This window comes from Oncorhynchus nerka, linkage group LG2, assembly GCF_034236695.1.
Source record: "Oncorhynchus nerka isolate Pitt River linkage group LG2, Oner_Uvic_2.0, whole genome shotgun sequence".
NCBI classification, from domain to species: domain Eukaryota; kingdom Metazoa; phylum Chordata; class Actinopteri; order Salmoniformes; family Salmonidae; genus Oncorhynchus; species Oncorhynchus nerka.
In genome coordinates this window covers 29,925,725-29,939,081 of record NC_088397.1, presented here as the reverse complement: position 1 = coordinate 29,939,081, position 13,357 = coordinate 29,925,725, and the positions used below count along the sequence as shown (strand labels likewise).

Sequence of the window (13,357 nt, the reverse complement as noted above, 5' to 3'; positions counted from 1 at the left end):
TTGACCCTATCCAGTCAGGCTTCAAGACGGGTCACTCAACCAATATTGTTCTTCTCTGGGTCACGGAGGCTCTCCGCACAGACTTTCTCTCCTCTGTTCTAATTCTCCCTAGATCTATCCACTGCCTTCGACACCATGAACCATCAGATCTTCAACTTCACCCTCTCAGGGCTGGGCGTCTCAGGCTATGCACTCTTGGAGGCCGTTCCTATCAGGTGAGGTGGAATCTGTGTCTGCACCACACTCTCACGACTACTGTCCCCCAGGGCTCGGTTCTAGGCACTCTCTTCTCTCTATACACCAAGTCACTCGGCTCCGTCATATCCTCACATGGTCTCTCCTATCATTGCTATGTGGATGACACTCAACTACCTTTCTCCTTCCCCCCCTTCTGACACCCAGGTGACGTCAAGCTTCTCTGCGTTGCCTGGTAGATATCTCAGCTTGGATGACGGCCCACCACCTCAAGCTCAACAAGAAAGAGCTGCTCTTCCTACCGGGGAAGGCCTGCCCGCTCCAAGACCTCTCCATCATGGTTGACAACTCCAGTGTTCCTCTCTCAGAGTGCAAAGAAGTTTGGCGTGAGCCTAGACGACACCCTGTCGTTCTCTGCAAACATCAAAGCAGTGGCTCACTCCTGCAGGTTCATGCTCTACAACATCCGTAGAGTACAACCCTACACGCAGGTCCAAATCCAGGCTCGCTGTTGGCTGGGCTCCCCGCTTGTGCCATCAAACCCCTGCAACTTACCCAGAACGCTGCAGCCCGCACGATTTTCAACCTTCCCAAGGTCTCCCATGTCATCATACTCCTCCGCACACTCCACTAGTTTCCAGTCAAAGCTCGCATCCACTACAAGACCATGGTATTGCCTACAGGGCAGCAAGAGGAACTTCCCCTCCCTACCTTCAGGCTCTGCTCATTCCCTACACCCCAACCCGAGGACTCTGTTCTGCCACCTCTGGTTTATTGGCCCTCCCACGCCCACGGAAGGGCAGCTCCGGCTCAACCAAGTCCAAGCTTTTCTCTGTCCTGGCATTTTAATTTTCATGTGAGTTGTAGTTTAATGTGTTTTTTGTATTTTGATGTGTATGGTTGAGCCTGAAGGTAGGGAGGGGCAGATCCTCTTGCTGCTCCATAGGCAATCACCATGTTCTTGTAGTGGATGCGAGCTATACAGAGCTCATCTGGAAAAGAGACCTTGGTTTTAGCATTGACTCCCTTTCCAAAAAATGAAAAATGCAGAAGCTCATCTTGAATTGAGATTCACAATAACTGACTATTTGCTTTTATTTGACATTGTTACTATACAAACCTGTCTCACAGAATTTCGAGTCGGGATACAATTCCAACCAATTTAGTTTTACTGGGTAGCCTAAGCAAAACCTATTGCAATTCTTTGGGACAGTAGTTCAGAAGACCTGTCAATGACTCCAGCACATTGCAGTATAAAAACAACTCGTTTTTATTGACACGGTCAAAAATACTCCGAAAGGTGGGGTAACAATAAAAAAAGACTTCCTATCATTGTTGTAGTTCTTTGCTGGCAGCCAGAGCTGATCCTAGAACAGCGATGAAGCGGAGAACGTCACTAAAGGAGTTGTAGAGCGGCACCGGAGCGATGCGCAGAACGTTGGGTTCCCTCATGTCACACTGAGATGGCATGGAGAGAACAGATCAAAACAGCAACAGTCAATTACAAAACATAGATTCAAATCTATGCATCTACACTCATGCATAAACACATATACTGTCCAAATATATAAAACGCAACATGCAGCAATTTCAAAGATTTTACCGAGTTACAGTTCATAGAAGGAAATCAGTCATTTGAAATCAATTAAATTATACCCTAATCTATGGATTTCACGTGACTGGACAGGGGCACAGCCCCTGGGGAGCCTGGCCCAACCAATCAGAATTTGTTTTTTCCCCCCACAAAAAAGGGCTTTATGACCGACATAAATACTCCTCAGCACCCTCCCTCTCCCTCCTCACGATCCTGCAGGTAAAGAAGAAGGATATGGAGGTCCTGGGCTGGGGTGGTTACACGTGGTCTGTGGTTGTTTAATCAGCTTCTTGACATGCCTCACCTGTCAGGTGGATGGCTTATCTTGGTAAAGGAGAAATGCTCACTATAACAAGGACGTAAATACATTTGTGCACAACATTTGAGAGAAATACGCTTTCTGTGCGTCTGGAAAATTTCCGGGATCTTTTATTTCAGCTCATGAAACCAAGACTTCATATGTTGCGTTTATATTTTGTTCAGCATACATGATAAGGGCTTGTGTTTCATACCCAAATTAAATGTAAGCCCACATCTGGACTAAAAAGCATGGTCAATTAATTATTACTTTTTTTAAAGTGAATTTGTATTTATTTTAGACAGTGCTTTTTTAGTCCAGGCTAGGCTTAATATGGATCTGGGGAAACTCACCAATACTGTGCTACTATTGTATATACATGAAGCCACTCACAGCGACGCCCCTCTTCTCCAGCTCCTGGAACACGGCTGCGATGGGGACCGAGAAAGAGAGGGAGAGTTGGCATCCTCGTTCCTCAGGGTGGGAGGGAGTGATGATATGGACGTGGGGCTTGTGAGGCTGGGACTCATCCTTGTTGTAGTAGTGCTGGATCAGACACTCCAAGTAACCTGTCAGAAGTCTGGACTTCTTCCTCAGAGCTGCCATACTGGTCATAGCAAAGACCTGGACGTAATGGCAAAGATTGACAACTTAACAGTTATTGCCAGGGCTGGAGTCAATCCCATTTACAATCAGTAAGTAAGTAAACAAAATTCCAATTCCAAATTCTCCTAATTGAAAAGCATTGAAGAGAATTTACATTTCAGTGTACTTCCTGGATTGACTGGAATAGAACTGGAATTGACCCCAACCCTGGTTATAACAACAGTTACAACCTTTTACAGGTCACTTGTGAAATTCCATGATTTGAGAGATGAATACGAACTTGTTCTAATATTTGCTGTATGAAATCAATATGAAAAACCCAAATTGGGTCCAGTCACCTCTAAACTAGCTTGCAGTGGACACACCAGCAGGATGGGTTGGTTTGATAGCCGAAAGCCACTTATACCAGGTAGTAGATCCATTTCTATGGTAAGACAAAAACGTAGGATGTTCGTGATGAATGAGCCACATGAATTCATCACGAACATCCTACGTTTTTGTCTTACCATAGAAAGGGTGAAATGAACACAGTAGAACCCATTTTCTGTAATACCCCAATATGACCAGGAGATGTCAGTGTAAATCAAGCTACATGGGTATCTCTACTTAGAGACCGACAGCGCCAACTCGAAGCAGCATTCTGCAATGTGTCCCAGTCTAGGGAACAAAATGAGAACATAATCACAAATATGTTGATACCATTATCCACACGGAACCTTGTTTTCAAGTCATGTCCCCACCATCCCGTGAGCCTGAGAGAGAAAGTAACAAGTAGTTAAAACATAACAAGAGTCCACACGTAATATGAACACAAATCTGAGCTGTACTGCACCGTCATACTCACGCAGGCTTGACTGTACGTGCATTCTTCTCATGAATAAAAGCTCCAGCCAGTCCACCAGCTCCAGAATTCACATACTACACGTGAATACAAAAATGAACTCTTATCTACAGTATTCAAGACCAAGGATAATCTACAATATTTGAAATGGGCATCGATAACAACTGCAAGACAATCCTTGTTGGCAATATTAAGCTAGAACAAGTCCATTTCTACCCCACATATTGTGTGGTCTTCCTGTGTCAGCAGGTGTTGGACAGGAAACAGAGTGAAGCCACTGCCAGCAGTTCATTTTGCCCTTGATTTCTCCACACAAACCCCAATGCTGACCTTGTAGGAGCACCAGCAGGCAAAGTCCACTCCCCAGTCATGCAGCTTCAGCTCTGCATTGCCCACTGCGTGTGCACAGTCGAATCCAACGTTGCAGCCCTGTGGGAAGAGCAAAAACGCACTGTCATGCCAGATGCTAAGGGCAGCAGGCCGGAGCTGTGCAGTCAGGACGCATCAGAGGCAGTTCATCGGCGTGTCTGTTTGTTTGCGTGTGCGTGTCTTTTTAAGATAAACTTCATAAATGATTAATGTACTCCTAGTGGGGGTATTATTGTGTGGATCATTAGGACTCTAAGTCTGGCTGTTTTGATTGCCCTGCTAAATGTGACAGAGAGGGAAGGCTTCCCCCTGTGTGTGTGTGTGTGTGTGTGTGTGTGTGTGTGTGTGTGTGTGTGTGTGTGTGTGTGTGTGTGTGTGTGAGAGAGAGAGAGTTGGTTTGACATCTGAGTGTCATCATTTATATTTCCTTGTCAACACTTGCATGAGGTGAATGCAGACAAATCCTGCGAGCCAATCATGTCAAATTGTTACACATCCCTGACAACAGAGGACGCTGTTGGAGCAGCTGTTGTCAGACAAAATGCTTTTTTGTTTTAAATAACATGCTTCATTACCTTAAAAGCCAATGTTAATAACAACATTATAGAATAGAAGCATGACTATACACAATGGATACAATGGCCATTATCCACTATAAATAGAGGTTGAATTAGGAATTCAGAGGAGCCCCTCTAAACCTAATCCTAGCTTCATGTTCACATCCTGGTTCAACTCTAACCCTCATCCACAATTCAAAGCCTAGCTTCATGTCCAAATCCCTGTTCAACCCTAACCTCAACCACAACCACAGCTTCCTATCCACATCTTGGATCAACCCTAACCCTGGCTTCATGTCCACATCCTGGTTCAACACTAACCCTAGCTTCATGTCCACATCCTGGTTCAACACTAACCCTAGCTTCATGTCCACATCCTGGTTCAACCCTAACCCTAGCTTCATGTCCACATCCTGATTCAACCCTAACCCTAGCTTCATGTCCACATCCTGATTCAACCCTAACCCTAGCTTCATGCCCATATCCTGATTCAACCCTAACCCTAGCTTCATGTCCACATCCAGGTTCAACCCTAACCCTAGCTTCATGTCCACATCCCAGTTCAACCCTAACCCTAGCTTCATGTCCACATCCCAGTTCAACCCTAACCCTAGCTTCATGTCCACATCCCAGTTCAACCCTAACCCTAGCTTCATGTCCACATCCCAGTTCAACCCTAGCCTCAACCACAACCCTAAACCCAACTTTGCATAACCCTAACCTCAACGACACGTTCAATCCTAACCCTATCCTTGGTTTCTCCTATTTAATTCTTCAAAACCTTAAAATTGAGTTCGGCTCCGCCTGTTTCTCCTTTTGACCCAATGTGCAGGAACCCGGTTCCTGGTAGCTCCAGACCAGTTTTTTTTCACTTGGCATTTTTTATGATTCTACAGATAACAGGCAGAACAAGTAGAGGGCAGAACACACACCAAATCAAACCCACCACATGCTCTAACAGAGCCCCACCCCAAAACCAGACTTATTAAAGCAGACATGATATACAATGAGTAATATAATCAAATCGTTCAAAAAAAAATACAAAGAGCTAAGAAAAAAGTATTAAATAATTATACAAATTCTAATTTGGGTTGGTTTATAGAGTTAACTGGGTGAAATTAGCTGGTCCATGTCTTCTGCAAAAGATAGGAAAGGTTGCGAGATTTTCGAAAATGTAATTCCAGATCCCCTAACGGAGTAGCATATTTTCTCTAGCTTGAGATGTTGCATAACTTCCTTTATCCAATGTTTAAAAGTAGAAAGAAACCCATCCTTCCACTTAAATAGTAGATGACGTCTAGCTAGAAGAAAAGTAATAGAACTGTTTAGAGGGGCCTCCTGTGGTACCACTCCATAGAACTGTTTCGAGGGGCCTCCTGTGGTGCCACTCCATATAACTGTTTAGATGGGCCTCCTGTGGGGCCTCCTGTGGTGCCACTCTGAATAATGCAAAAAAGAAGAAGGTTCTATAGGTCTCTCCAGTATCTTAGAAAACGTCTCAAAAATTGATATCCAGAAATGTCCATTTCGGGCCTGCCCAAAACGTGTAATAAAGTATCAGGAGCCTGCTTACATCGGTCACAAGTGGGATCTATTTCTGGTCTAATCTTGGATGATTTTGCCTTTGGCCAATGCAGCCGATGAACTGTTTTAAATTGAATTACAGCAGATCTTAGACATATAGATGAAGAATGTATTCTCTTGAGGCAAACTCTGCCAAGTTTTGTCTGAAAGTTGTTCACCTAAATCCTCTTCCCATTGGTTCTTTAAAAGAGTTCAGGAAGTCCAGATTGTGCGAGTTTAATAACGTATAGACAAAGCTTATGCCTCCTTTGATATGAGGGATTAAAAATAGAATCTAGAAGGGAGGTAGGTGGGAGAGACTCCAGCCCAATTTAACCACTGATTATAAACAAAGACTTCACTTCTCTGTCGCAATGTAGTGACAGTATCACAGTTGACGCCAGAGAGCAGTGTTACTCTCTTGACCGTCTAAATTGAACCTTCATAAAACACCATCCAGATCATGTTGGAGTACCCTCTAAGAAGGCATGGGACCATAAAATAGATTCAGCCGCGGGCCAATTTTTTCTTGAGCGGAAAATAATTACAAATAATTACAAATTGACCGCAAGAAGCCCAAATAGAGATAATATTTGACAAAAACATTAAAAGAATTGGGGCGGGTAGTGTTCTCCTGGCATCTGTCAAACCCAGATTCGTCCGTCGGACTGCCAGATGGTGAAGCGTAATTCATCACTCCAGAGAACGCGTTCTCACGCAGTCCAACGGCAGCAAGCTTTATACCACTCCAGCCGACGCTTGGCATTGCGAATGGGGACCTTAGGCTTGTGTGCTGCTACTTGGCCATGGAAACCCATTTCATGAAGCTCCTGACAAACAGTTATTGTGCTGACGAGGCAGTTTGGAACTTGGTAGTGAGTGTTGCAACCAAGGACAGATGATTTTTACGCACTTCAGCACTCGTCGGTCCCGTTCTGTGAGCTTGTGTGGCCTACCACTTTGCGGCTGAGCCGTTGTTGCTCGTAGACATTTCCACTTCACAATAACAGCCCTTACAATTGAATGGGGCAGCTCTAGCAGGGCAGTAATTTAACAAACTAGGCCTCTCGAATGGCGCATCGGTCTAAGGTACTGCATCGCAGTGCTAGCGACATCACTACAGATGCGGGTTCGATACAAGGCAGTGTAGCGACAGGGAGACCCAGGAGACGGCGCACAATTGGCCCAGCTTCGTCCGGGTTAGGGGAGGGTTTGGCTGACTGGGTTGTCCAATGGTTAAAAGGAGACTCCTGTGTCGGGACGGGCGCATGCACGCTGACACGGTCGCCAGGTGTATGGTATTTCCTCCGACACAATGGTGCGGCTGGCTTCCATGTTAAGAGAGCAGTCTTAAGAAGCAGTACGCCTTGGCGGGGTTGTGTTTCAGAGGAGGCATGGCTCTCGACCTTCGCCTCTCCCGACTCCATACGGGAGTTGCAGCAATGGGAGAAGACTAACTACCAATTGGATATTTCGAAATTGGTGAGAAAAAGAGGTAAAGAAAATATGACGGTGCCACGATGATAGTCATTGAGCACTTCAGTAAGGCCATTCTACTGCCAATGTTTGTCTATGGAGATTGCATGGCCGTGTGCTCAATTTTATACATGTCAGCAACAGGTGTGGCTGAAATAGCCTAATCCACTCATTTGAAGGGGTGTCCACATACGTTTGTATAACAGCGGGGGGTGAGGGGGGCGTTGTGGAACCCTGCTCTACGGGGATTTGTAAAGGGTTTAGAAGTAGTTAAAAGACAATCAAGAATGAATTCAAAAGTTGAAATACCATTTCCCAAAAAGACCCACCCCTTTAAAAACACAAATGTTAGGGTCTCAGTGCAGGTGAGAAAAGACACTGAGGAGTGGGTTCTAAAGTCGTCCTTTTACCTTGTTCTGCCCAGCGTTGGTGATGGTGGCCATATCAAAGAGCTGTCCGGTGTAGTACTGCACTCCACTGAACAGAACCACCGCAAATGGAGTCTCCCTCCTTTTCTATCGTGTCCAGAATGTCCTCTGTTCTCAGCACCTCCTCGCCCTGACAGGTAGAAAACAGTTGGTCAGGGTATAGAAATGTAGAAAACACGGCAGTTGGTCAGGGTATAGAAATGTAGAAAACACGGCAGTTGGTCAGGGTATAGAAATGTAGAAAACACGGCAGTTGGTCAGGGTATAGAAATGTAGAAAACACGGCAGTTGGTCAGGGTATAGAAATGTCACTTTTAATAACCGTTCATAAACTCTCCCTCAACACTCAATTTGACTCTTTCTACTTCAATGTCCTTAGGTACCTTGAAAGGTGCAAATAAAAAAAAGTTATTATTTAAGTCCTATTGCCCCAAAAGGGATTATAGAGAGAAAAAAATGAAGACTACTTTTACCGGTCTGGGCTTCATCAGCAGCATGCTCTGCTTAGGGTCATTTCCTTTCAACTGGATCTGAGATTCCACAGCATACTGAAGAAATCACACATGAACATGGTAAAAAAAATATTTTAAAAAAGTGGGCCAATTTACCCCCACTCTCCTCCACCAACACAGAGATAACAGATACAATGTGGTGGGAATAACAACAGTGGACTATTCTATTACAACACGATAAATGATGAAGAGTAGGCCCTGCACACTCACGTATTATACAACTGTCAGATATGTCTTTTTAGGGCAAAAACATGAATTATGGTTGAAACGCAGTTGAAGAACGCAAATGACTTTTGAACACAAAATGACCTGCAGTCATTACACCAACATCCTGTCGGTTGAAAACAAGTTATGTGTCGTTGGAATTACTCACATGGTCTGAGGGGAACGCCTTGTCCTCAAGAAGGATTTTGTGACGTTTTGCTGTAGGTTTGTAAAAAGACAGCTGCAAAGCAAATATATAACATGTTGTTTATGTAAAGTCTCGGTATATAATGCGTGTTTACGTTGGAGATTTGTATAAAAGTTTGACATTATCTTACCAGCAGAATATGCAGATTAACCGTTAACCCGTTCATCAAGGCAACCTCCTCAGCTTTAGCCCCTGTTCGTAAGCAAACACACAGGTGTGATTTAATTCCCATTGCTCTGACATAAGTTTACAAAACACATTTTTACCTGATAGCATTTAAGCAATCATAAAACCTACATTTTCCACACAAAAAAGACATCCGAGGAGCATAACGGCCTTCGGTTGTTTGGTTTGGCTGTACTTTGCTCACTGCAAAATATGGCACAATGCCAGGGTGCAATTACCCTTTAAAACCAGTCACAGATCGGAGGTCTCTGTCATGAATCATCAACAGCCAGACAGAACGATAGTTAGCTATCAGAATTACCTGACAATTTAACCATGAATGTCGTGAGAGCTGGAGATTACAGGCTTTTAACGGTGCTGTGTGAAAAAGGGAACCATGACGACCGCGTGTTGGATCCCTTTGGTCGCACATCAGTGCAAAAAGCCTGTAAAGGTGCCGACCTGCATCGTTAAATAGCCCCATCTCAGCCCTAGCTCATGTTAACTGTCATGATCATACAACGAACATAGAATGTCGAATGGTAATGCATTGTATTTGATAATGCATTGGACATGTGTTATTGTATGAACTTACCAACCACATTAGCCATGAGTCCCTCTATATTGTTCTCCGCCCAGGCCCAAGGTCGAGAGCCTTGCACATGGCCGTGAACCCCCCTGCAAGACAGAACACAGAGGAACATCACGACAATGCTCACAGCTACAAGGATAGGATACACATTTCACAGATAAAAGCTAGGACAATTACATTAAAAGAGAAAGAGGTTCGGGGGGGGCTGAGCTGATTCCGTGTCATAAAGCAGACATTGGGGGAAACAACTTACATTTTAGCCTATTTATCCAACTCCTCGTCGATGTACTTCTTGGCCATTTTGGGCTGGAGGCCAAGTGAGTTCCCCACAAAGTAAATGCATTCCTTGGTGCCATCCACAAGCGTAAGGTCAGCTAGGGTAACATTAACAGTGCATTATCACAATCGATCCACACATTTTCACTAAGAAGCTTCCCTGCATTGTTCAAATCACGGCATACTTCTTGGCCCCAGAAAGAGACTTTGTTACACAGTTGAAGAATATGTAATTAAAATGATTCAACTTTCAAACACTTAGCTAAATGAAAGTGCTTCGTCATCTCCTTTATTCAGCTCAACCCAAATTTTGTAGGCATCTCTCTTCCGGCTGCAATATTTTCCGACCACATTATACCTGACCAGGCAGGCCGTTTCCTCACTGTATGTAGGATCTTAGACCTACATGTATAGGCAGGGCAAAACCATTTTGGTGATTTCTGGTATACCGTATCATCGAAATAAATAAATCCCAGCACATTTTCGGACTCATTCAGCAGTTTTTACCTGATTAAGTGCAATAGCATTGAGAATTCATATTGAAATTTCCATTTACAATACTGTTCAAAAGTTTGGGGTCACTTAGACATTTTGTGTTTTTTTAAAGAAAAGCAAAAATTTTTGTCCATTAAAATAACATCAAATTGATCAAGAACAGTGTAGACATTGTTAAAGTTGTAAATGACTATTGTAGCTGGAAATGGCAGATTTTTTCTTTCAAAAACAAGGACATGGCTAATGACCCCAAACTTTTGAACGGTGTGTATATACCGAAAACATACGTTGAAAATTACGCTGTCGCTGCTTCTTGATGACAAGACATTGATAAATAGCCCAATGTCAAGACAGTTTTAAAGTGTCCAAATCAATAACCAATATGCAGAAACAGTTTGTGATATATTGAAAACCTATAATGTACTATCTACACATAGTGCCATGAAAAATGATTTGCCCCACTTTTAGATTTTCTCTATTTTTGCCATTTTCTATACTAAATGTTATCAGATCTTCAACTAAAAACTAATATAAGATGAACATGAGTTTACAAATAAATACAAATATACACATTTTCTTTAATTAACAAAGTTATGCAACACCCAATTCCCCTGTGTGAAAAAGTAATTGTCCCCTTACACTCAATAACTACTCGTACTGACTAGAGGTCGACCGATTATGATTTTTCAACGCCGATACCGATTATTGGAGGACCAAAAAAAGCCGAAAACTATTAATCGGACATTTAATTTTTACATTTATTTGTAAGGACAATTACAACTATACTGAATGAACACTTATTTTAACTTAATATAAAACATCAATAAAATCAATTTAGCCTCAAATAAATAATGAAACAGGTTCAATTTGGTTTAAATAATGCAAAAACAAAGTGTTGGAGAAGAAAGTAAAAGTCCAATATGTGCCATGTAAAAAAAGCTACCGTTTTAAGTTCCTTGCTCAGAACATGAGAACATATGATGGTGGTTCCTTTTAACATGAGTCTTCAATATTCCCAGGTAAGACATTTTAGGTTGTAGTTATTATAGGAATTATAGGACTATTTCTCTCTATACCATTTGTATTTCATATACCTTTGACTATTGGATGTTCTTATAGGCACTTTAGTATTGCCAGTGTAACAGTATAGCTTCAGTCCCTCTCCTCGCCCCTACCTGGGCTCGAACCAGGAACACATCGACAACAGTCACCCTCGAAGCATCGTTACCCATCGCTCCACAAATGCCTCGGCCCTTGCAGTTAAGTTTCCATGTGGCCTTTGAGTCGTGTTAGTTTAGCGCTACTCCCAACGTTTGCCCTCAGTTCTATTGATTTCAGCGTGATATCGAACAAATTATTATTTACAAAACGACCTAACCCGGCCAAACCCAGACGACGCTGGGCCATACTGTACATACTGTCCACATATTTTTTTTTAAACCTTTATTTAACTAGGCAAGTCAGTTAAGAACAAATTCTTATTTTCAATGATGGTCTAGGAACAGTGGGTTAACTGCCTGTTCTGGGGCAGAACGACAGATTTGTACCTTGTCAGCTCGGGGGTTTGAACTTGCAACCTTTCGGTTAACAAGTCCACCACTTACTTACAAGGAGGGAGTTCTGCAACTTTGAGGTGAGGTTGACTTCATTAATTCCAGTCTAGGGTACTACATGTCATTTTCTAGCTTTATTATCGATACTGTAAACAATATGGGTGAAGAAGAAGCACTATGTAGATCTACTTCCTTTATAGACTGTCGTGTTATTTTTCATTACAGCCTATAATGTTGTTCCTACTTTCGATTGGGCAGAGGTACGTGGTGACCGGAGGTCATTGAGGCGGGAAGAACACCGTTGCTTGTATCTAATTGGTTGACAGACCACGAGTCAGCATGTCAGTAATAATGTTTAATAATAATGAAATGGCTATCACAACGTCTGAAATTAAATTAATAATATCCTAAGTGCAGCCACAACGAGAAGTGCATTTACCCTATGCCTGTCATCACAATCTTAGTGATTATATTTCTATTGCAAAAATCCTTATAGGCCGACTGGAGTCTTCTTGTTCCATCCAGATCAGCGCGATTGAATCATGTTCGCACCACCGGACAGGCGCACTCTGTCAATAAATAAATAAAATGACTTTCAGTTACTCACCAAGTGTTGTTTTGTAGAAGGACGATGCGGCTGTTGTTGTGGTTCAGTGCAAACGAGTCGTAATCTTCTGGACATCCAGGGCCTTGGTTCTGTCTGCGTGTATGGACAAGGCAGTCGAGGGTTTAACCCAGTATTTCATTCTGTATATCATGATGTGTGTACTTAGCATTTCTAGTACTATCTGAGATTTTATGTGAAACTGTTTTTGTCGAATTTGCCTATGACCTGTAAAAGTTCAAGGAAGTTTCCCTGGTTGACAGCCATGTAAAATACTCTCTGTTCTCTCGGGCTAGTTTCGAATGTCCATCACTTAGAGCGTTGCATATTGTTGAGCCAGACTCTTTCTGAATAGTCCACTCATTCCACGCTGTCATTGCATATTTATGCTCCACACTAGCATCGTGTGTCAGGAACGAACTTGTCCCCTTCGTCCAGTTCTTCTGGTAGCCATCGTGGGTAAATGCCGCCTTCTCTCCACCATGGTTTCCTGGACGTTGAAAGTGGCGGCATGCAAAGCCGAAAGCACGGTCCTTTGAAATAGAATATTCCAGCCATGTGTAATCCTCGTACCATCTACGATTGAAGTAGCGATCCTGCTGTCCAACTTGTGTGGCTGGATAACGCCGAAGAAGAGGGCGCCTTGGTTCTTCAACAGGTGACTGGTTTAAATCAGAGGGAGCGGTGGCCAGCAGCGACGAACTGCTCTCGCTCTCTCTCTCTCTTTCTTCTTCTTCTTCTTCTTCATTGGGCCCCTCGGAGACAGGGTCTGGACTTTCATTTTCTACCCGCACTCTTCTCTTGATCAGAAAACGGTCCAT

General features: G+C 43.2%; 1 pseudogene; it reads right to left on the bottom strand.

The window, feature by feature from the left end:
* Window positions 1-1,441: 1,441 nt before the first annotated feature.
* Window positions 1,442-13,357, bottom strand: LOC115129859 (kynureninase-like; annotated as a pseudogene).